Raw genomic sequence first — 26,207 nt, forward strand, 5'->3', positions numbered from 1 at the left:
CAACAGTGACCCAAGCAGCACAATATATTTATATAGCATAGTCCGCCCGAGGACAGGGAGTAAGTCTTTATTCATCTTTATATCCCCCAAAGAGGGCTGGGGAACTGCAAGGGCCTCGGTAAAAGTTTGCTGAACTTCGCGCAAGAGGTGGAACTTCCTGGATGGTGAGGATTTTCAATAAGCTAAGAAGAGAGGGAAGGCCTGCCAATTGGAGAAAACAACTTGATGGAGGCCCAAAAGCAAGAACAGGCAGGGTTTGTTTGTAGAAAGCTGTCCTCTCAGTCTCCCTGCTCCACAATGCCTGGCTCAGTCACCAAACAGTGGGCGTTTAATAAAGTCGGCCACTTGTCAGGTATCCGGGCCCAAGTTTGCTGCCACACCCTCTCCAGCCTCCACCCCTGCTTTTCTGGGTAGCGCTAAGGATGAGAGGTGAGAGCAGAGCTTATTCCTCCTGCACCCGCTCAAGTCACTTGCAAGAGAGTAAACTGCGGCTGAGATGTCTAGTTCCAAATCTTACTGCAGCACAGTTAGCTGGGCTGATCTCCCTGTGATTCTGAGATAAAATTCCAGATGGGACTACAATACCTCTGTTAATCCTGAATTCCATGTCAGTTCCAAAATCAAAACTCCCAGAACTTAGGCATCTCTAATATAATCTTGCCCAATTCCCTGGGCAGCTTTCAAAAGAAATAGATTCATGACTTCTTCACCACAAGAGAGGCTCAGGTGAAGGGAGATATGGAGACCAAAGAAAAGAGAAGGCACTCTCAAGAACGGACCAAAACATTTCTGTCTGCATGAACAGGAAAGAGAATGGAAGGACGAGCACTTGGACGTTATAGAGATCATCGAATGCAACCGTTGCCCCTCCCTCTCCAACAGATGAAGAAGAGATTTGTCTAGCATGGAAGCAACTGAAGTGTCCACCGACAGATGAATGGATAAAGAAGATGTGGCACATATATACAATGGAATATTACTCAGCCATAAAAAGAAACGAAATTGAGCTATTTGTAGTGAGGTGGATGGACCTAGAGTCTGTCATACAGAGTGAAGTAAGTCAGAAAGAGAAAAACAAATACCGTATGCTAACACATATATATGGAATCTAAAAAAAAAAAAAGGTTCTCACGAACCGAGGGGCAGGACAGGAATAAAGACACAGACATAGAGAATGGACTTGAGGACACGGGGAGGGGGAAGGGTAAGCTGGGACAAAGTGAGAGAGTAGCACTGACATATATACAGTACCAAATGTAAAATAGCTAGCTAGTGGGAAGCAGCCGCATAGCACAGGGAGATCAGCTCCGTGCTGTGTGTCCACCTAGAGGGGTGGGATAGGGAGGGTGGGAGGGAGGGAGACGCAAGAGGGAGGGGATATGGGGATATATGTATATGTATAGCTGATTCACTTTGTTATAAAGCAGAAACTAACACACCATTGTAAAGCAATTATAACTCCAATAAAGATGTTAAAAAAAAAAAAGAGAGAGAGAGAGAGAGATTTGTCTAGGACCACACAACTGCTCCAGGACCAGAACCCGGTTTTCCTGATTTCCAGTCCAGTGCTTTACCACATTTTAGTGGTATTCAGCCCTATTCAGTAGTTCTACTGCCATAAGAATCATCCCCAAAGAAGGGGGATGCGTTAAATTTCCAAATTAGCAACCATCCCTTGGTGAAGCACGTTAAGGGCCAGCACAGGGGAGGGAGCAAGAGGCTCAGCCGAGGCAGCACAATTGCAAGGGCTAAGTGAGACATGTTTCTCACTGCTTTACAGGCTCTGCAGCCTCACTGCTGCTTTGCTTTGAGCCAAGTCAATCACGCTCTGTGTCATGGGGTGGGGGGTCAGGCAGGGAGAGGAGTGAACAAAACAGACTTTCCTGCCGGCAGAGGTGTGTGGCCAGACTATTAATCGACCAGCGAAAGGAAGGAGGCAATTGCAGATGCACATGACGGCAGCAGAAAGCCCTGGCCCGACCAGCATCCCTCCCACCCAAGGCCTGCCAGTTCACAGCAGCCGGTCAGAAAGCTCATGGCCATGAGCACGGGATAGGTTGCCAGAGTGGAATATGCACATCAGCCTCTGCGCCCTGCCCAGACTTCTGACTCAGAGGTGGTGACGAAGAGGCTGGGCTGGTCCAGCAGCACAGTGAACCCAGACGACAGGCTGGCAGTGACTTCTTTGAGGACCGAAATCACTTCCTGTTTGGGAACCCCAAACCCTGAGCTGCACTCCCACACAGCTCGGGCCTCCACAGAGGATCACAGGTGGCTTCTAGGCCAATCGCAAAAATGTCAGAAAAAGCCTAGAGGTAGTTAAGGGAGCCTTAGATAAAGTCTGAAATGCGACGCCTCTACTGAGTACCAAATCCGAGAACGAATGAATTCAGGATTCAAATCACATTCTTACTCAATGCCTGAATCACTCTCACAAAACAAGACTGAGATTCAGCTCCTCTCAGGGCTTCAAATCCTCACCATAAAAAAGCATTATATTGTCATCACAGGAAATACCCCATAATTCTAGCTTAGGTGAGGTATGGCAGAGTTAGAAATAACTGGATTTGTACAGATAAGGGAATCATATCCTTTAAACACCAAAACATTTAAACAGTATCTTTGATGACATGAAATATACGTGTATATATTACACGCTTCCCAGATTTCTTAATTCACTCGATGTTCTTCTGGCTAACTCAGAGTAATCGGAATCAACATGCTTTATTATGTTATGCCATTTTGTTTTTCTGTCTCTTTTCAGGATATCAGGCCTTCAGCCAGCACTTCCTCTGTCAGTATCTCTGAGCTTCTTCCCCCCCCATCCCCCACTCCAACATCTCTTCCTGTTGCTTCTAATCTGTACAGCTAGGAACCAGATTACAAAACTCTTTATGGCTATGTTACAAGCAAGGCACTAGAAAATAAAGTGCCTTGGGGAATAAAGTTTGTGGCTTTAGTGCTATCTCTGTGTGTTTGAGGGAGTTTGTGGTTATTCTTTCCAGGTTTGGGGAAAATTTCCAGAGAACAGAACCTGGCCTGGGGTTAAGTTCTGTGCTACTGAATATTTGCCTGGGATCAGGCCAGGTCTCAAAATCCCCTGTGCCCACACCAACTCCCTGGCTCAGACAGCTCTGAGTGACAGAAAATTGGGAAGAATAACCAAGAATAAACATGAGGCCGTGCCAGATTCTTCTTTCAGAAAGTGAAGTGCTGACAAAGTAAGGGCTTGGGGAATCTGCTCTAACCTCCAACAGAGGAGCATCCCTGCACTATCCCCAAAACTGTGAAGCACTGAGGAAATTAAAAAGGTGAATTCTCAGAACTAGAACAAAAAAATCTTAAAATTTGTATGGAGACAAAAAAGACTCCGAATAGCCAAAGCAATCTTGAGAAAGAAAAACGGAGCTGGAGGAATCAGGCTCCCCGACTTCAGACTATACTACAAAGCTACAGTAATCAAGACAGTATGGCATTGGCACAAAAATAGAAATATAGATCAATGGAACAGGATAGAAAGCCCAGAGGTAAACCCACGCACCTATGGTCAAGTAATCTATGACAAAGGAAGCAAGGATATACAATGGAGAAAAGACAGTCTCTTCAATACGTGGTGCTGGGAAAACTGGACAGCTACATGTAAAAGAATGAAATTAGAACACTCCCTAACACTATACACAAAAATAAACTCAAAATGGATTAAAGACCTAAATGTAAGACTGGACACTGTAAAACTCTTAGAGGAAAACGTAGGAAGAACACTCTTTGACATAAATCACAGCAACATCTTTTTTGACCCACCTCCTAGAGTAACGAAAATAAAAACAAAAATAAACAAATGGGACCTAATGAAACTTAAAAGCTTTTGCAGAGCAAAGGAAACCATAAACAAGACCAAAAGACAACCCTCAGAATGGGAGAAACTATTTGCAAATGAAGCAATGGACAAGGGATTAATCTCCAAAATATACAGACAGCTCATGCAGCTCAATATCAAAAAAACAAACAACCCAATCCAAAAATGGGCAGAAGACCTAAATACACATTTCTCCAAAGAAGATATATAGATTGTCAACAAACACATGAAAGAATGCTCAACATCACTAATCATTAGAGAAATGCATATCAAAACCACAATGAAGTATCACCTCACACCGGTCAGAATGGCCATCATCAAAAAGTCTACAAACAATAAATGCTGGAGAACATGTGGAGAAAAGGGAACCCTCTGGCACTGTTGGTGGGAATGTAAATTGGTACAGCCACTATGGAGAACAGTATGCAGTATGGAGGCTCCTTAATAAACTCAAAATAGAACTACCATACGACCCAGCAATCCCACTACTGGGCATATACCCTGAGAAAACCATAATTCAAAAAGACACATGCACCCCAATGTTCATTGCAGCACTCTTTACCATAGCCAGGTCACAGAAGCAACCTAAATGTCCATCGACAGATGAATGGATAAAGAAGACATGGCACATATATACAATGGACTATTACTCAACCATAAAAAGGAATAAAATTGGGTCATTTGTAGAGACGTGGATGGATCTAGAGCCTGTCATACAGAGTGAAGGAAGTCAGAGAGAGTAAATTAATATCGTATATACATGGAATCTAGAAAAATGGTACAGATGAACCTGTTTGCAAGGCAGAAATAGAGACACAGACGTGAAGAACAAACGTACGGACACCAAGCAGGGAGGGTGGGGTGGGATGAATTGGGAGATTGGGATTGACATATATACACTATTATGTATAAAACAGATAACTAATGAGAACCTGCTGTATAGCACAGGTAACTCCACTTAATGCTCTGTGGTGACCTAAATGGAAAGGAAATCCAAAAAAGAGGGGATATATGTGTACATACAGCTGATTCACTTCTCTGTACAGCAGAAACTTACACAGCATCGTAAAGCAACTATACTCCAATAAATAAATAAGTAAATAAAACATATGCGTACACAGATTTTACCAGAAAAATAAAAATAAAAATAAATAAACATAAAAAGGTGAATTCTCATGCTTAGGCAGATCCAGAGAGAAACCCAAGGACATAAAAAAAATGCACTAATCAATTTTTAAGCACATGATACCTTATTGTTAACTATAGGCACTACATTGTACTGCAGACCTCTGGAACTTTCTCATCTTGTACTATATATCTGTAACTTTATACCTATTGAACACCAACCCCCTTCCCATATCCCCATCCCCCCATCCCCTGGCAACCACCATCCTTACTTTTGACTGTTTTAGATGCCTCATATAAGAGGAATCATGCAGTACTTGTCCTTCTGTGACTGACTTAGTTCACTTAGCATAATGTCTTCTAGGTCCATTCACATGTCCAAACTCACCAAATTATATATATATTAATTATTTGCAGTTTTTTACATACCAATTACACCTCAGTGAAGCTGGAGAAAAAATAACTAAGCCAAGGGCTCTACCTTCCAGCAAAACAAAAATGCACTAATCAGAAGTAAGGTAAATAAAGTGAATTTTGAAGTTTCTTAACTATGGTAATACTTGAGACCACTGAGGTCTTTCTTTAAAATCCTGGGAGAAAAATAACACATGCAATTTATAATGTAGTACCAATAGCCATCATGTGTTCCATGTTTTTACAATTTAGAAACCATTTTCATAGTCAATACTTCATTTGATAAACTGCAGAGAAGGCCATTCTCTCTCACATCCTCAGCCATCACTTGTTACTTTAAGAAGCAACATTTGAAATTTTCTACTGTCTATATTATTGACAGCTAAATCCCCACTGTGTCCACATCCTCTGTAGACGAGGATTACCACAGGGTCCTGCTGGGAGAGCTGGGTCAGGCCCCAAAGGCCCAGCTACGCATAAGATATAAAAGGAGGATTGCCTAGATGCTGGGGTCCCTGCCTTCTGGGGACCTATAACCTCAGCGTCCTGCCTCTGCCAGACCATTAACACCCACACGATGCAGGGCAGTCTCCTTCAGCCTGTCCCAGTGTCCTTTTTAGCCCAGGATGGAGGTAATAATGCAGAATCCACAGGTCAGCATTTGATTACTTTGGCCTGGACATCAAACAACCAGCAGGATGATGACAAGGTTCATCTCTGAAACTTGATTTGACCATTCTTAAGGTAGAAGGGATAAAACTTGCCTCTACCTAGTTCCCAGATATTTGGAGATGATAAATGAAGTACTACAATGACATATTTTAGTTTTCAAGGTGAATTACTTTGAAGTCCTTGGAAAGATCACAGAAGGCTGAGAGAGTCTAACTGGCTCAAAGTTAAGTATCTTCGATCACTCACCAGTTTTACTAGAAATCATACACAACATCTCAAACTAAAGATATGGAAAAGAGAAAAAGCTTAGGTTTTGATATTGGGAAGTAGGAGGAAACTTAGTGAGGAAAGTGTCAATCAACAGCAGGAGTATGAAACAGGAAGAGGTGGACATGAAAAAGTCAAAGTGAAGAATTAAAATTTTGTTTCTGGGAAAGAAAGGGGGGAATATAAACAGCAACCATCGAACGATGTTCTCCCATAAAGAAAACACAAAGAAATTTTGTAAAGTGGTTCAATCCGGAATAACTGATAAACAATTAAAAACACATCATAAAGGACATAATGCTTATATGTGTGAAATAAATTTAAATGGAAAACTCCAACCAAAGTGAATGCTGTACTGAGTCTCAGAAATCTTTTAACCATAATGAGTTTGGCTGTGATTCTAGAAGGTAAGGGGATGTGATTTGTATCTCAGAACTGTCTATTTGGGTGAGTCTCATCCAGATTCGAGCTAACAAGACCCACACAGAGTATCGCAACGAAGCCAAAGGAGAGAAAGGAAAAACTAATCATCCTGCCCCTCTTTCAGATACAGCCCTGCCTAACCCCTACCTCCTTATGTTGCTACCCCTTCACACCCTTCTAAGCCAGCCAGCTAACCAGCCAAGCAGTCACCCTGCAGCTAACTTACTTACGTCTGGTCTAGGGCCTACCCTGCAGAAAGATACGCATGCCGGAGGCAAGGAAGCTGAGCTGCAATTCTGGCAGATGTGCACTCCTTGGATTGGTCTACACTGATTCCAGCCACCCCTTCCTCTGGAAGACACTAAAGGCAGTAAGGGTAAATTATTATTTCCTTAGTTTGCTCACGCCTGTGATTCCAAGGGAAAATAACAACAACAGAAGAAAATTGTTGCAAGGGCTGGGCAGCCGAAGTCACCAAGTACCACAGGATCGATTTTTATACACACACACACACACACACACACACACACACACACACACACACACACACGCACACACACACATACACTCTAGTATACTCTAGTGGTTATGGTTCAGCTAAACACGCTAAGTCAAGACAGGAGAAGGCAACCACTTTTTTACTCTCAGGTCCCTTCTGGGAATTTGGTCCTCACTTCTAGTGAGAAATCTGGAAATGGCTCCACTGGTCATCCTCCTCCTGGGAGAAGGACCATCTGAACTGTGGAAAACTTGGCTTTGGGAGGGGAGTGAGTTCCCTATCTCAGTGATACTCCTGGACACTGGGGGAATTCTGCTCCCTCAATCTTGTCAGAGGGTTTGCCGTAAATTAATTTATGGTGACTCAACCCTGGGGCAGTAGGCCCACTAGAGACATGGACAGCCTGCCCCAACCTTGTGAGAACTTCATAAACACAACTCTTGCACTTTCTCATCAAACACTCCCTCAGCTCCAGTCAGACCTGGAACCTGGGACTAGAGTGACAAAGGTGTCTGACCTGGGGGCAATTCTTCTGTTCATATGAGTGTGACTCTCAGGACAGAGCAGAAGTGAGAATGTGTGCTTCATGGTGAGCGACGAGGGAGGACAAGGAAAAGGACTGTACCTGTCAGACAGGTGAGCGCTGCCCATCCTGTCCCCTTTCCTTAGATAAAACAAGCGCTGTCTGTCAGGTTGGAGAGCTGGTTTGGTCTTCACAGTCCAGGCTGTTACAGAATTAGAAAATCAGCATCACTCATACATTCCCTGAGAGTGGGGTGGGAAGTTAAGGGTCAGTTGGTACCCAGGGGATGTAGCAGAGACTGTTAACAGCCACCAAATACACCAAGTATGCTTCTACGTACCCCCTGCAGTTAGACTGGGGCGAAGTGATTGGTTCCTGCCACTGAAATATGTGAAGTGACGTGTGTCAGGGCTGGGATGAGGCAGCTAAGGCATACGGGTTTCCAGCTGCCTCTTCCTCTGCCATGATGCCCCTGGAGGTCACGCGTGCCAGATGGCATTGCAACAAGATTAAAGAGAGCCAACCAGTCTGCATCAAACCTTGTTTACGTGAGCAACAAATAATCCTGTGTTGTTTATTTGTTACTGCGTCAGAGTGTACCCTATCCTGACTAATACAGGAGCCAAAGTAGCGGCCCATCCCCAAAGCCAGAGACTTTAGTGCACTAAGTTTAACCTAGTCACACTTACTCACAAACTCTAAGAGGATGATTGGATCTCACATGTTTTCCAAGACTTTCTTCAACAAAACATTGTCTCTGAGGGAGGATGGTTCAGCCTAAAACAATAACTTCAAGTGTAAAGGCCACCTTTCCCAAGACATGTGTCTTCAAAATATCATAAAGCATCCAAAATGCATTCAATGGCTCATGAAATCTCTTCCCAGGCACCTATAACCTCCTGCTGTTTCCCATTTGACTAACACCACTGGACACAAATGCTGGCTTATAGCCTCTATAAACAGAAGTTCCTCATAAATTCTGGTTCCCATAAAAATCAAACAAGAGAAAAGTGAAAAAAGAGCCACCAGTAAGTTTCTCTCTGTCGAGACCATCTCAGTTTCGTGAGGGCCCTGGTTCAATTCACTTTTCAAGTTTGGAATAGGAAAAAAGAGGAGCTTCCCTCACTCGTTGTCTCTAAAACGTCTGGATCTCTCTTGGAGAGCCAGCAAGGCCAGCATGAGGCAGAAGGCACATCGCTTTAGAGCTTCAACTCAAAGGGCTGGGGATGCTTCCGGCTGGGCGCTATTCACAAGCTGCTGAAAGCCCTACCTTTCAGAGCACCTACCTACTCAGATGACAAGGACCCCGTATATGACTACTTGTTGTACGTGACCAAAACGTGTCTTTAGAAACACGTCTTTCAAAGGCAGTCACATTATCAGTGTAAGTTTCAGAAATTACACACATATATTTTTCTCGGGCTGGGACTGGATGGAAATGTTCATGTATTCAACCCCTAAGAGAAGGACTGTCTGGTGGTTAGGGGCTGCACGAAAGCCACGGCCTGGGCCCGTGCTCCGCACCCGGAATCTTCTGGCGGGAGGGGATGGTCAGAGAAGTACTTACTCTCTGACCCAGAAGGCCTCTTCTGAGCATTGCCCAATGCTCCTGTTATACAACATGCAAAATAAATAACCAATCTTAAAAGTCAGGCGGCCAAAACTCTACTCAATAATAAGCCCTTTTACAAGCTGCTTATCACTTGCCAAAATCAGCTCCAGAGGAACACCAGGAACTCTGAATTCTATTGTTCTTATGAACTACTTGGGGAATATAGACAAGCTTCACTGGCTTTATTGGTTTTCTAAGAGACAAAAGACAAAGGTTTTCATCTACCCATGCTCTGACCTTGATCTCAAGAATGCAAATACAGCCCCATCCCACCATCTCAGAGAGGTCCCTATTACAAGTGTGAGTTAGAAAGGGGTCCTGATCTTTTCCTAGAAAACACGCCGCTCTCTGCTTTCCCTCTCACCTGATTGTTGGGGTGAGGAAGGGAAGATAAATGCCAACCTTTTCAGAAAATTCACTGGGAGGGAGCGAGAGGGCAGGACAGAGGCACCTGGAATGCGGTCTTCTGCCTGCGAGGGCTCTCTGGCTTAACTACAAAAGGAAAGAGGAGTTTTGCTCGAGGAAAACTGTTCAAAACCATTTTTGGTACACTTAGGTTGGCCTGATGATACGTTGTTGTTGGCCCAGAATGGTTTCTCTAGGTTTCCAAATACACGGTGGAGCCTCTCGTTAAGGGGTCTCGTTAAAGAAATTGATGGGAGAAATCTGTTATAAAACTCATTTCTGATGAACCACAAAAGGGATTTTGATACCCATTTGGCATTCTTATTCCAGGATCCTCAACCCACAGATGCAAAGCTCAGGATGTACCTGCTGTAGAAAACCTTACTGCCCTCCCATTTCCCCTCATTGCTCCCTTCCTCTGCCAGACTCTATACATACTGACTTGTTGCCTTCACTAGCTGAGAGGTTTTCTTAGAGCAGGAACCAAGCCGTACTCCCCTCTGCATCTCTATTGTCTAGCACAGTCCACGGAACATGGTACGTGTTTATTAAATCATTTAATTAATGATAAGATTAACAATAAATATAGTTAATATCCAAATGTTCAGTAACCGTGTTTAACTTCCTGTATTTTTTCTCATTTTCCAGATGAAGAAGCTGAGGCAATGAGGGGTTAAGAAGCTAATAAGTGGCTAAGCAATGACACAAACTAGGCCATCAGGCCCTAGAACCTTCATTCTTAACCGCTACATGGAGCAGTACACAGCAATAAATAAGCGAGCTGATGAAAGGGCTATACACATATGAAACCGTTAAACATGAACCTGGTTTAGTCACACAAAAATGTGTTAGGCACCTAGCACTCTATGCCAAGCCCAGTGCTAACATAAGGGCATCATCTAATTCCTCAAGGAGAAGAGAGACAAATAACGAAAGCTTATTGAGCACTTACTACATGCTGGGCGCTGTTCTAAGTACTTCACACATATTCTTTCCTCTTTACAAAATCCCTATGAGGGCACTACTGCTACTATTATTTTATATTGAGATAAGACAGGTGAGAAACTGAGGCACAAGGAGATTAAGCAATTTGCAAGAAGCACTATTTAAACCCAAGCAGCCTAGCTCCAGAGCCCGTGCTCTTATCCACTACACTCTGCCGCCTTTTCTGTTTACAACCACACACAACTCAGTGTAACATGTGCGAGAAGAGAGAAAGAGAAAAAGTGGTATCGAAACTCAGGGAAGGAAATGGTTCGTTTTGCCTGCGACAGGGCTCACAGAAGGCTCTGCAGAACAAGTGACACTTGAGCTGGGCCTTGAAGACATGAGAATCGGAAACAAGTTCAAATAAAAACAGGACATGGAGACCAGTAAAACTTGTATGTGTTTTCAAAGCCATCACCACTAACACACAGAGCTAGGAAGCAAGCCTGGCCCGACAATGGCTTCTGAGGCCACTTCCTGCCGAGGAACAGGGATGTCATTCGCGGAACTGTGACCTGAATTTTTATGTCACTTTTCCCACTTGGTTCAAACTCTACCTAGGGTTTTGTCATGCTCACAGTATCTATAGAAATTTCTTTTCCTCTCCCTTCTCTAGATAATAAGAGATAATAATGTTTCCGGAAGCGGATCTACAGGCTGTCTTCTGTGTAACTGAGGCCAGATCCTTCAAGGTTGGCAAAGGAGGCTGGAATCACCCAGTGGACGAGGGGGATGGCTAGAGCTCATGGCCCCAACCATTTCCACACGTGGAGATACTCTCCCTTTCCCTAACTGCAGAGGGTCTGAGTCCAGTTTTAGTAAAGGCTGCCCACGGGTTTCCTTAGAGTTTGTTCCAGTCAAACCTACTGGCAACTTCCCCTCCCTCAACATCTAGCTTCTCTGACGATTACTGGCTACTATGCCCAGAAACACATGTGACTACGGACTAGTGAACTCCAACGACCAGTGAGTACTCCTGGGGCAAATGTTCCATTATTTCTCCCATTCTGAGTTTATTTTTGTGGATGGTGTGAGGGAGTGTTCTAACTTGATTGGTTTACATGTGGCTGTCCAGCTTTCCCAGCACCACTTGCTGAAGAGACTGTCTTTTCCCCATCGTATATTCTTGCCCCCCTTTGTCGTAGATTAATTGACCGTAGGTGCGGGGGTTTATCTCTGGGCTCTATTTCTCCCATTCTGATACCTTCTTTTGACCCCCTCTCCCACACACCATTCCAGTTACTGCCTCATCTCCCTCCTCTTCTTGACAGCAAAACTCTTCAAAAGATTTGTCTATATTCCCTGTGTACAATTTTTCTCTTCCCCTTCTCCCTTGAACCCACTCCAATCAAGCTTTTGTCCACTGAAAAGGCTTTTATCCGGGCCACTACTGGCCTCTATGTTGCTAGAGTCCACTGAATATTCTCGGTCCTCATCTTGCTTGGCCAACCAGAAGCACTTCTCACAGCTGATCATCCCCCCTTCCCAGAAGCACCTTCTTCACGTGGCTTCCGGGGCACCATTCTCTTCCGGTTTTCCTTCCATCTTCCTGGCCACTCCTTGTCAGTCTCCTTTGCAGGTTCCTCATTGTCTTCCAAACCTCTGGCTGTGGGAGTGCCCCAGGGCGGGTTCCATGGTCCCCTTCTCTTAATCCTCACTCCCAGTGATTTCATCCATCTCACAGCTTTAAATACTATCTAGATGCCTATGACTCAAGAATGTTTACCTCCAGCCCTAACCACGCCTGTGAGTGCCAGGCTCATACATCCCACAGCTCACTCATCTAAGTTAGACTTAGATGTCTAACTGGCATCTGAAATTCAACATATCCCAAAGTCAACTTCCAATATACTCCCAACCTTGTCTACCCACAGTCTTTATCACTGCAGTTAGTGGCAACTCCATCGTTCCAGCTGCTCAGGATGAAAACCTTGGCATCGTCTCGAACAGAAACACTGTGTTATACAACTCCAGAGGGCACGAGCCACATTTTATGCAATGCTATTGGTGTTATGTAACATGGTGACCCTGTTTTCCTTGATTCCTCATTCACATCCCACATCTGATCTGTTAGCAAATCCAATTGGCTCTACCTTCAAGATATACCCCCAAATCCAACAACTTCTCCCAAATTCCACTGCTACCAGCCTGGCCCAAGCTTATCCCCTTAAACATAACGTATTATCCAAAAAACAAGAGTGATCCTTTTAAAACATGTCAGATCACACCATTCTTACTCAAAATCCCCCACTGCTTCCCATCTCACTCATAGTAAAAATCAAAGTTCTTACAATGGCCTTCAAGACCTTGCATTATTTGTTCTTTTTAGCACTTATCCCTATCTAATATACTACATATTATTATCTATCTAACTTACTTATTATCTGTTGCCCACATATGAAATAAGCTCCATGAGGTCAGAGACTTGGTCGGTCTTGTTCACAGATGAAGCCTCAGCATCTATAACAATACCTGACACAAAGCATATGCTCAGTATATATCTGTAGAAGAAATAAAAGATTGGGAAGAGGGAAATCTTCACACATGGGCCAGAATCATACCAGAACCCAATATAACAAGTGAAATGGCATTTGGGTCAACTGGTGCTGAGACCAAGTCAAGTCCCAAGAGACGTATGTGCAGTTCTTACTTCCTATTATTTGTTTTCCCATTGCTTTGATATTTTGCCTGATGAAGTCTCCTTTCTTTTGCCTTTAAAGAAAAAAAAAATTGACCTAGCTATAGTAAGGAGCTCCCCCTGGTGGGAGCAGCCCCATCAAAGGAATGGCAAAGAAAATCATAGAAAACAGGCTTTAAGTTACAAAGGAGATCGCTGGAGACAAAGGAGTGACTCCAGCATTTCACAGGAAAAGTCCTTACTAGAAACAAGAGAAACTAAAGATTAGATTCAAGGTACATGGGGGAACTTGTCAACTTATTTTACTGTTGAACATCTTTTGCATCTGATGATGAGAAAGAAAATAATTCATTTAAAGTTGAACAACCTAAGTACCTTCCCTCAAGGAATTTAAAATCTGGTAGAGGAGGTAAGTCATGAATACAAATAAGTACAGGGGCTTCCCTGGTGGTCCAGTGGTTAAGACTCCACGATTCCACTACAGGAGGCACAGGTTCAATCCCTGGTCAGGGAACTAAGATCCCACATGCCACTCAGCCAAAGCAAACAAACAAACAAAATAAACAAATAAGTACAAAGCAATGAGTATAACTGTGAAAGAGTGAATGGGGGCTAAATAAAAGGAATAAACTAAGAGCTATGACTTACCTAGGAAAAAGAAGGATTACTTTAGGCTGAGTAAATCCAGGAAGACAACTTGGAGGAGGTGGTTCTTGAGCTGAGCCTTGAAAACTAGACAAATTTTTATTGAGCGTAAATGTAGGGAAGGGCACATCATGTGGAAACCCAAATTGACCAACGGGACCCTGCAGAGGTCACAATTTGAGTGACAACACAGAATTCAAACTCTTTCGTAAAAAGAGCAGAGAGGGATTCTCAAGAGAAAACTCCTTGGCAGAGGTAGACACAGGAGGGAACCAAAGAAAGCTCCTTTCCTTGTTTTCCCTTGGGTGAGAGGAACACTATTAAAAACTACAGAGGAGGGGCTTCCCTGGTGGCGCAGTGGTTGAGAGTCCGCCTGCCGATGCAGGGGACACGGGTTCGTGCCCCAGTCCGGGAAGATCCCACATGCCGCGGAGCGGCTGGGCCCGTGAGCCATGGCCACTGAGCCTGCGCGTCCGGAGCTTGTGCTCCGCAATGGGAGAGGCCACAACAGTGAGAGGCCCGCGTACCGCACAAAAAAAAAACAAAAAAAACTATAGAGGAAAAAGAAGATAAAATACAATCTCCATGATAAATGGTCTAGCTTCCATACTAGAGGATTTAGAATCCACAAAACTAATGAAAAAGTCCACATAGACATGCAGGGTCTATTCTGTTCTATATTTTATCTGAAGGTAATGTGCAGAGAACATCCTTTTCAAATGAGGCTGGTCTCCCTTCTATTCCCTCCTGTGCAATGTCCTTCCTGTGGAGATGCCAAAATGCATGCTGAATCCATCCACCCCTCTCAATTTCCACTGCCATCCCCCTAGTCTGAGCCACCATCATCTCTCCCCTGGTCTAGTGCCACAGTCTCCTGACTGGTCCCCCCACTTATAGTCTGGCCCCTCTGTAAGCCACGCTGCACACGGCAGTCAGATCAACCTAGGGATATTTGGGGGTGAGGTAAATAACTCACGTTTCATTTTCTTTTTTTTAAATTTATTTTTATTTATTATTTATTTATTTATTTTGCTGTGCCAGGTCTTAGTTGTGGCACGTGGCATCTTCATTGCTGCGTGTGGGATCTGTAGTTTAGGCAAGCGAACTCTTAGTTGTGGCCTGGGGGATCTAGTTCCCTGACCAGGGATCACACCCGGGCCCCCTGCATTGGAAGTGCAGAGTCTTAGCCACTGGACCACCAGGGAAGTCCCTCATGCTTCATTTTCAACTTTTCATTTTGGAAGTACAGACAATGAAAAAAGGGGCACAATAGCACAAAGAATTCTCATATACCTTTCACTCAGATTCTCCAAATGTTAACATCTTCCATAACCACAGTACAATATTATAAATCAGGAAATGAACATTCATACAACACTATAACCTAATCAACAGACTATCTGATTTTCTCCAGTTGCCCCAACACTGTCCTTTTTCTAGTCTAGGATCACACCTGTCTCCTTCAGCTCCTTTAATCTGGCAGAGTTCACTAGTCTTTCTTTCTTTTCTTTTTTTTTTTTTTTTTGGTCTTTCATTACCATGACACTTTTGAAAAATACGACTGGTTTCAATTTTGGGTTTGTCTGATGGTTCCTCGTGACTCAATTTAGATTATTTGTTTTGGCAAGAATACTACAGATGTGATGTTGTGTCCTTCTCAGTGCATCCTACCAAGAGGCACATGGTATCAGTTTGTTCCACAACTATTGATGTTAACTCTGATCATTTGGTTAATGTGGTGTCTGCCAGGTTTCTCCCCAGTGAAGTTACTATTTTGCCCTTTGTAACAAATAAGCATTTTGTGGGGAGATACTTTGAGACTATAAACATGTATACTGTTTTTCATCATACTTTTGTCCATTTTGTGGAGAAAAGGCAACCCTCTTGTGCTGTTGAGTGGGATTGGAAACTGGTGCAGCCACTATGGAAACAGTATGGAGGTGCCTTAAAAATTAAAAATAGAACTGCCATATGATCCAGCAATTTCACTTCTGGGTGTTTATGTGAAGAAAACAAAAACTCTAATTTGAAAAGATATATGCACGCCCATGTTCATTGCAGCATTTACAATAGCCAAGATATGGAAGCAGGGCTTCCCTGGTGGCGCAGTGGTTGAGAGTCCGCCTGCCGATGCAGGGGACATGCGTTCGTGCCCCGGTGCGGGAGGATACCACATGCCGCGGAGCGGCTAGGCCCGTAAGCCATGGCCTCTGAGCCTGTGCGTCCGGATCCTGTGCGTCCGGAGCCTGTGCTCCGCAATGGGAGAGGCCACAACAGTGAGAGGCCTGCATGCCGCAAAAAAAAAAAAAAAAAAAGATATGGAAGCAATCTAAGTGTCCATCGACAGAAGAATGGATAAAGAAGATGTGGTGTATACAAAAACAGACACACACACACACACACACACACACACACACACACACACTGGAGTGTTACTCAGCCATAAAAAAGAATGAAGTTCTGCCATTTGCAGCAACGTGGATGGACCTAGAGAATATTATGCTAAGTGAAATAAATCTGACAGAGAAAGACAAATACTGTATGATCTCACTTACATGTAGAATCTAACAAACAAAATGAAAACAGACTCACAGATACAGAAAACAAACAGGTAGTTACCAAAGGGGAGGAGGGTGGTGGGAGCAAAACAGGAGACGGGAATAAAGAGGAACAAGCCTCCGGTTATAAAATAAATAAGTCACAGGGATGTAATATACAGCATAAGGAATATGGCCCGTAATATGTAATAACTTTGTATGGGAACAGATAGTTACTAGACTTATCATGGTGATCATTTCATAATGTATGCAAATGTCAAGTCACTCTACGGTACAACTGAAACTAACATAATATTGCATGTCAACTACATTTCAATTTAAAAAAAGAATTCCAATCTTGTAAGTAACTTAGAGTCATCTGAAATTGGGAATACTGACACATGCTAATAAATCTCAGAAGAGAATGAAGTTTATAGATTACAACATCAATTTATTAATTTAACAGTAAAGTGGGCATTCTTTCCCCACAGGCTTGCCTACTAAGACAGTTTTCTGGTGAGCCTAGAACAGGGATCCACAAACTCTTCCTTTTAAAGGGCCAGACAGTAAATTTTTTTGATTTTGTGGGTCATATACTCACATCTGTCACAATTACTCAACTCTGCCACTGCGGGGCAAAAGCAATGATAGACAATAAGTAAACAAAGAAGTATGGCTGTGTTCCAATAAGACTTTATTTACAACAATAGACGTCAGGGTTTCTAGAGCCCTGGCCTAAAATAAGAATAAGAGGAGTAGTAGTTACATGATTCAAATGCTTGATCACATCAGGCTTTTGTAGCCTGATGTGTCCATCAATGGAGGAGATAAACCTGTCTCCGCTATCAGATTAGACACGCTGCTTAGCTGGACACTGCCAACGTTTGCCTCTCTAGTCCTCCTTTTTAAATGCCAGCCACCCTTCAAAAATCCCACCCCATCCTAAAGCCTTGAGTGTAAGAAAGCTCTACTTACCAGTAAAACTCTCAGGGAAATGCCAGCAGCCTCAGTTTACATTCTGCGGCTATTTCACGGAGAGAACCTTGATCCTTTGTTACCTTCGGGGTGGGGCGGGGGGAAGAGCACCCTCCATTCTTACTTGTGTTCCCCTGGAAAAAAAGTGACAGATTTGGCAATATTAATACTTATAAGAGGCACTAGCGTGTAAGCTCCATGAAGAGAGAGATTACTTTTTAAATTAGAAAGAATCTCTTATTTTTACAAAAGCAGTGTATGTTTGTTCATCGTGGAAAATTAGAAAACAAAAATTAATAGAAACATTACATTTCTACCACCCAGAAATTACCACTGTTAACAGCTTAGTATATATCCTTCCAGATCTTTTTCTAAGTATATATAATATGTATATGTACTTCCTACCAAAATGAGGTAATGCGTGTGCATAATGCTTTTTCTCAACTAACGAGCTCCACCATTCCACGTTAAGAAGTTTTCATCTCATCTAAGACCCATCCATATTCATATCCGCTTACTTTTCCCCAAAATGTCCTATAAAACTAGTCTGTTCAAATTAAGATCCAACCTCAGATCACACATTGCAAGCTAAGTCTCTTTTCATTTAGAACAGTATCCTTTTTTCAGCACAGGAATTTTGTTTCCCAATGTATCCTCAATGCCTTTAACAGTTCTCGGTACACAGGAGTAGATCAAATATTTGCGTAATTAAGTAATTAATAAAACACTTAGGAGATGGGGGGCTTTCGCCCTCGAGCTTATCTCAACCACCCATACCCTTTATAGATAATAAAAATCTTCACTTTATAGATAATAAAAATCAAGGCCAGAGAAGTAAAGTGACTTCCCAAGGTCACCCAGCAAGTACATGGCAATTTCTCGGTTTCTTCTGTTAAACCAGGAGTTGGCAAACTTTTTCTGTGAAGGTCAGATAGTAAATATTTTAGGCTATATGGGCCAAGAAGCAAAATCGAGGATATTACGTAGGTACTTATATAATGACAGAAAAAAATTTCCATAAATTCTTTACTGATGAAACTCAAAATATAATAATAACTGATTATACGGTTTTGTAATACAGGTCTACTAATGAAAAAATGGAATTGAAGAATAATATTTTGTTTTATTGTGGTTGAAACTTAGTGTTCCCTATCATCAAACTGATTGTAAATGTTCATCTGAAAAAACATTCTTAGCTGCCAGGTCATAGTGTGCCAACCTCTGTCCTATACTATGCTGCTTGTCTGTGATTTGGCTTTTTCTTTGAAAGTCTGAATGAAAATAACATTCTTCCTAATTGACGGTTGTAATTGGGTTCTGGCTTATTGAAGTTATATGGTATGAAAATACCAATGAGGAAAACAACTCCTTGGCTGCTCCTTTAAAATGTATATCTTGTCTTACTTCCGTTACTCTGGTACCTAACTGTTGGTAATGACTGTCTTCTTTCATTTAAATGGTAAGGTAGGTTGCACTGTGACTGTGGCTTTCACGATTAACCATGTGATAATATTAAATGGGGCTGGGACTTCCCTGGTGGCGCAGTGGTTAAGAAACCGCCTGCCGGGCTTCCCTGGTGGCGCAGTGGTTGAGAGTCCGCCTGCCGATGCAGGGGACACGGGTTCGTGCCCCGGTCCGGGAAGATCCCACATGCCGCGGAGCGGCTGGGCCCGTGAGCCATGGCTGCTGAGCCTGCGCTCCACAACGGCAGAGGCCACAACAGTGAGAGGCCCGCGTACTGCAAAAAAAAAAAAAAAAAAAAAGAATCCGCCTGCCAATGCAGGGGACACGTGTTCCAGCCCTGGTCCGGGAGGATCCCACATGCCACGGAGCAGCTAAGCCCCTGCGCCACAACTACTGAGCCTGCACTCTAGAGCCCGTAAGCCACAACTGCTGAGCCCGGGTGCCACAACTACTGAAGCCTGCGCGCCTAGAGCCCATGCTCCGCAACAAGAGAAGCCATTGCAGTGAGAAGCCCGTGCACTGCAATGAAGAGCAGCCCCCCCTTGCTGCAACTGGAGAAAGCCTGCGCGAAGCATCGAAGACCCAATGCAGCCAAAAATAGATAAATACATAAATAAATAAATAAAAATATTAAATGGGGCTGACTAATTGAGAAATCACTGCAAGTGAGGATGGTGATTGTTTGGCCTATGTCAAGGTTGATAATTTTTCTTCTAAAATAAAAATATGCTATGCTATTTAAAGATATAGAGGTAAATATCCAAAGAGTTAAAAGAACAGAAACTATTGGTTTGGGGGAAGCAGGGAATGGGGAGGAAAGCTGGGGACTCCTCTTTTTAAAAATAACCAACCTTGTAGAAGTATTTGACTTTTTAAAACTATGTACATGTGTAATTTTGATAGAAATACACAAAAGAAAACCAAGGCACATTAAAGCGCCTTCTAGAAAAGGCCTTTTTAATACTTTCCTATACACAAAAACAAACTCAAAGTGGCTTAAAGGCTTAAATATAAGATATGACACCATAAACTCCTAGAAGAGAACATAGGTAAAACATTTTCTGACATAAATCATAGCAATATTTTCATAATTCAGTCTCCCAAGGCAAAAGACATAAAAGCAAAAATAAACAAATGGGATCTAATCAAACTTACAAGCTTTTGCACAGCAAAGGAAACCATAACAAAACAAAAAAGACAATCTACGGACTGGGAGAAAATATTTGCAAACAAAGGATTAATTTCCAAAATACACAAACAGCTCATACAACTCAGTATCAAAAAAACAAACAACCCAATCAAAAAAATGGGCAGAAGACCTAAATAGACATTTCTCCAAAGAAGACATACAGATGGCCAACAGGCACATGAAAAGATGCTCCACATCGCTAATTATCAGAGAAACACAAATCAAAACTACAAAGAGCTATCACCTCACACCGGTCAGAATGGCCATCATCAAAAAATCTACAAATAATAAATGCTGGAGAGGGTGTGGAGAAAAGGGAACCCTCTTGCACTGTTGGTGGGAATGTAAATTGGTGCAGCCACTATGGAAAACAGTCTGGAGGTTCCTTTAAAAACTAAAACTAGATTTACCATATGATCCAGCAATCCCACTCCTGGGCATATATCTGGAAAAAAACATAATTCGAAAAGATACATGCACGTCAATGTTTATAGTAGCACTATTTACAATAGACAATAGCCAAGAAATGGAAGCAACCTAAATGTCCACCGACAGATGAATGGATAAAGAAGATGTGGTACATATATACGATGGAATATTACTCAGCCATAAGAAAGAATGAAACACTGCCATTTGCAGCAACATGAATGGACCTAGAGAATACCATACTAAGTGAAGTAAGTCAAACAGAGAAAGACAAATATTACATGATATCACATATATGAAATCTAAAAACAATGATACAAATGATACAAAACAGAAACAGACTCACAGACATAGAAAACAAGCTTATGGTTACCAAAGGGGAAAGTGAGGGGAGGGGTAAATTAGGAATATGGCATTAACAGATACATACTACTACCTATAAAATAGATAAACAATAAGGACTTACTGTATAGAGCAGGGAACTATATTCAGTATCTTGTAATAACCTATATTGGAAAAGAATTTGAAAAATATATAACTGAATCACCTTGCTGTACACCTGAAACTAACATAATATTGTAAATCAACTATACTTCAATTTAGAAAAGAATACTTTCCTCCATCCTCCCCCCCCCCAGACTAGGTTAGGTGTCCCTCTTCTCTGCTCCCCAGAGCATCCCTTGCTCAGCTCCATCAGAACACTTAACACACTGTACTGTAATTATCTGTTTCTCTACCTGTCTCCCTGAAGGGACTATATATGAGCTCCTTGCAAGGAGGGACCATGTATTATTCATTTCAGCTCCTAGATTAAAATATTAAAATAGGTATCCATTAAAGTGAAGTGAAACTAGCTAAATACCACTCAGTCTGGGCAAATTAACATCACAATGAGATACCAAACAAAAAGACAAAACAAGTGTTGGTGAGTATGTGGAGAAATTGGAACCTTCATACATTTACCGACGGGAATATTAAATGGTACAGCCACTTTAGAAAACAGTCTGGATGTTCCTAAAGAAGTTAAACATGCAGTCACCTTATGACCCAGAAATCCCACTCCTAGACCAGGGAACAAGTGAACATGGTCCTTGCCCTTTCCAGTGTAGAGACAGAGAATGAACCCAAGCTTACAGGGCAGTGTGTTAAGAGTTATGACAGAGGTCTGCTAAGGGCACTATGGCAGCACCTGAGCAGGGCAGTGAAATCAAGAGAATTGAAAACATATGTCCTCACAAATGTTCACAATAGGATTACCCATGATAACCAAAAAGTGGAAATAAATGTCCATCAACCGATAGATGGATAAGTAAATGTGGTATACCCATTCCATGGAATGTTATTCCGCCATGCACACATATATACAATGGAATATTACTCAGCCATAAAAAGAAACGAAATTGAGCTATTTGTAATGAGGTGGATGGACCTGGAGTCTGTCATACAGAGTGAAGTAAGTCAGAAAGAGAGAGACAGGTACCGTATGCTAACACATACATATGGAATTTAAGGAAAAAAATGTCATGAAGAACCTAGGGGTAAGACAGGAATAAAGACACAGACCTACTAGAGAATGGACTTGAGGATATGGGGAGGGGGAAGGGTAAGCTGTGATGAGGCGAGAGAGTGTGGCATGGACATATATACACTACCAAACATAAGACAGATAGCTAGTGGGAGGCAGCCGCATAGCACAGGGAGATCATCTCGGTGCTTTGTGACCACCTGGAGGGGTGGGATAGGGAGGGTGGGAGGGAGGGAGATGCAGGAGGTAGGAGATATGGGAACATAATGTATACGTATAACTGATTCACTTTGTTATAAAGCAGAAACTAACACCATTGTAAAGCAATTATACTCCAATAAAGATGTAAAAAAAAAAAAGCAATGAGGTACTGATACATGCTACAGCATGGATGAACCTGGAAAACATCATGCTAAGTGAAAGAAGCCATTCACAAAAGACCACATATTGTAAAATTCCATTCACATGAACTGTTCAGAAAAAGCAACTATAGAGACACAGGGCAGTTACATGGTTGCTTAGGACTAGAGGTAGGAGGAGAGATTAACTACAAACAGTCTTTTGGGAATTTGGGGAGGGGTGATAAAAATGCTCTAAAACTGGATTCTGGTGATGGTTACACAACTCCATAAGTTTAGTAAAAACAAGTGAACATGTAAAATGATTGAATTTAATGGTATGCAAAGTATAAAGGCTCTTTTTTAAAAAAAATCCCTCAATCTATTACATTATTTAGTTTCTCTCTAAATTAACTTTTTTCCTCCATGACAAGACCTGGTAAGAACTGTGGTAAATGAAGTTTCTGAGGCATTTTTGTCGGTTGGGGTTTGGGGCTGTGCTGACAGAAACATCAAAGTCAGCCTCTCTGAATATTGCGTGATGAGGTGTACAATGCGTTTCCGGTTGGGTGATCCCACTGTGTAATCTGGACAATCTGTGGTCTGCCAGTTTAAGTGTGAGTGCGCCAGGCCCCTACTCCAAGCAATAAACTGTAGTCAGGTAACAAATTCACTTCTTGCAACTCTCAAGCCTTGTTCACAACCAGGTGAATTATTCTATTACAGCATATCTGTGAAAATGTTAGTGGTTTTTGCTTGTGTGTTTGGGTATTTTTTTTGGCAATTTGGTCAGTGCTTACTAGGCAAGGATGTCCTGCCAGAACAGCTGATAGATACTAACTCCTCCCCTCCAGACCCGCCCCCTTGGATACTCCAGAGGAAAGCACACCTATCTAAGGGCGATGGGGGACGTGCCAGGGGATGGAACAGCACCTCTCCGAGCTAGGGGAAAGGCTGGGACCGAGTCCCTCCTTCTTTGCGTTGCGGAATGGGCAAAAACTGCCACAAAGTAAGGGTGAGGTGTCTCCTCCCAGGGCCTCCTGGTGCCCGGGAAACTCACGCGTCTTCTTGCAGGGTCGCCAGGAGGTTACAGATAATTGCGCCCAGACCTCAGTCGCTTTCGCCGCTACAGTTCCACCGTGTGGTCCGCGCACAGCGAAAGAAGGCGATGAAGACAAGCAGCCTGAGCAGGCTTGCAGCCGTCCGGAGTTCCAAGCCGCGGTCCCCTACGCCCCAGCGCTCGGCTCCCTGACCACGTGACCGCCACCCCTCCCCGCACGCGCGATTATGTCTTGGCGCCCCCTGGTAGCCGGAAGCGGGCAAAACCGGCGCTGTTATCACCAGCTGGTCGGAGCATGCGTGGACTGGCGAGTGGCTTCCGGTCCGCGGGGCAGCCCAGGCAGAGGCGGAGGCATCTGCGGCGGAAGTGGCCGCGCCGCTGGCCCAGGGCGAAGCCGCGATTCCGAGGGGAGCTGACCCAGATCCAAAGTGGAGTAGTTGGAGGCGGCCTCCACCCCTTCCTCCTTTCTCCCCAAAGGGAGAAGGACCCCAAAGAGGACAGAATGGTCAAATAATTATCTCGAACCTGGATGCCAGCTCCCTTCTGCAAAAACGGAACAGAATAAGGAAGCTTTGTTGAAGATGGTTTTTGTTGACGTTCCGAAAAAAATGCATTTGTAGCCGCATCGATATGAGCTAATTATTACCTCCCTGAGCCTCAGTTTCCTCCTCTTATAAAATAGGGATAATAATAGTACCAACTTCACAAGGTGTTTGTGAGGATTAAATAAAATAATCCACCCAAAGGGTTTACCAGACTGTTAAAGCTAGCTATTTAGTTGTTTCTCAGGATAAGAGTATTATCTTTCCTCGAGATTCAGAGAAACGAAAGGATTTTGACACTACCAAACAAACGCATACCTAAGGTGAATTATTCATAAAAATGTTTTGTATATGAGGAAACAGTCCATCCGCACACTCAGCCTGGACACAGAAACAAAAGCACGCCATACTATGTACATAAATGTGTCTTGCTAGTCCACTGTCTTCGTTGGCATTACTTTTCCAGGACTCCTCTGTCCAGGCAAACAGTTTCTTCACTACAGCAACGTCCCCAAAGATCCCTCAACTCTTCAATGGAAAGCAGCAACAGTTTGCTCTCTGAAATTCTTTAAGTCCCTCTCCTCAAAATCCTCCCCTTGCAGCTTCCACCAGTCCCAGACTGTTGGTATCATGATCCTTACCCAATCCTAATCAAGCCCCAGAGTTGAAAGACCCTCTGCCTTAAGCCATGCTTTCATTTCTCAATAAATTCTGCCCTTTCCTTCCTCCCTGAAACAGTGGCAAAGCTTTGTGAGGTGAGGGTTCTCCCTTACAGAGGTAAGTGATAAATTCAGCATTGTCCTATCAACAGGTGCATTGGTGATATTTGGGGAGCCAGCACTTGACGGTTTTGAAGTCCCCACTGACATCCAGTGCCCCTGAGACCTCAGCACCACAGCTCAAGACCTTCAACTTGGAAACAGTGTGCTCCTCCCGCCTCTTGGACCTCCAGCTTGGGGCTCTCTGACCACAGTGGTAAGGTACGTAGCTTTCACATTGGTTAGAGCTCTGATCCCTCGGAGCTTCCAGTTGCTGAGGATACTAGTCCTACAGCCTGCACATGACCCCCTGTGAGAAGCCTGACCCCGCGGATTATAGGGCCCTCCTCTGTGTTCTGACTGTCCCCTGGCTCACCCCTGCCGTGGCTCTCACCACTCTTGTTTTATTCTGATGAGCTACTGCACTTAATAGTAAGCCAAGTGGGGCAGAGGATCCCTGCATTGTAATTGTGAGGTCAGCCTGTGATGTGGCTGGGGCCTGGGTGATTTTATGATAATGTCTTCCTCTACATCCACCACGCTCACCCACCATCCTCTAGCTGAGCTTCAGTTCTCTCCTTTCATTCGTATCTTCTAATGGTAAAAAGAGTTTTATCATTTTCTTTTCCTAAGCCTTTCAGATTTTACATTAACGTCCCTCATTTTATTTTCAGAAACGTTTCCACCAATTCTTTTGCTTTGTCTATGAAAATAATCATACTTACTACAATTAATGATCATTATTTGTCAGCCAGTAACAGCACAGTGTTTATTTCTTGTATTTGGCGGGGGGGGGGGGTGTTTTTATATTTGCTCAGACTTTACCACCCCCTTACTTCTCTTTTTGCCAATCTTTATTTTCTACTTTTGAAATTATTGCACTTATTAACAGAAAAAGAACAAAATTTACTCAATAAATTGTACATATATCTACACCCACAAAGTTAGAAAAAGGATTTAAAAGAAATATGCCACAATGTTCAGTATTCACCTATGGTTTATTTTTTCTTCCTGTATACTTTTATGGCTATTTAAATATTAACCATGTAAAATATTTTGTATAGTTTTGTGACATTCTAAATACTTTTATAACAACTCTAAAATTATTTGGTGAATAAAAAGTTTTACCAAGCATTCTAGCAGACAGAGAAGGAAAAAGTTTATGTGTCATTTCTTGAGTTTCAGAGATCAGTGATACTGAAGACATTCTATTTTCAATTATGTTTCCTTGAGCTAAATTAGATCTTGGTCCATTCAGGATATTTAAAATCAACCTCCATCATGTTCCCTCTAGTAAAATTTAAGTTCTTTTACTTATAGATTTTCA

At 42.9% G+C, this 26,207-nt stretch overlaps 1 long non-coding RNA gene across 3 annotated transcripts in view; it reads right to left on the reverse strand.

Annotated features, from left to right (window-relative positions):
* The window catches only part of LOC132513513 (uncharacterized), a 37,583-nt gene extending 13,828 nt beyond the window's left edge, over window positions 1–23,755 (reverse strand). The window contains exons 1-6 of one of the 3 annotated variants that reach the window (XR_009538490.1): window positions 23,581–23,755; window positions 21,124–21,163; window positions 17,579–17,712; window positions 14,070–14,145; window positions 9,794–9,883; window positions 7,882–7,981 (exon numbers count right to left, since the gene is read on the reverse strand). This is a non-coding gene — a long non-coding RNA (uncharacterized LOC132513513). The remainder of the gene's footprint in view (window positions 1–7,881; window positions 7,982–9,793; window positions 9,884–14,069; window positions 14,146–17,578; window positions 17,713–21,123; window positions 21,164–23,580) is intronic. The other 2 variants (XR_009538492.1, XR_009538491.1) reach the window with 2 other exon arrangements.
* Between the last annotated feature and the right edge of the window lie 2,452 nt (window positions 23,756–26,207).

The sequence above is a fragment of the Lagenorhynchus albirostris genome, chromosome X, assembly GCF_949774975.1.
Source record: "Lagenorhynchus albirostris chromosome X, mLagAlb1.1, whole genome shotgun sequence".
Classification (NCBI taxonomy): Eukaryota; Metazoa; Chordata; class Mammalia; order Artiodactyla; family Delphinidae; genus Lagenorhynchus; species Lagenorhynchus albirostris.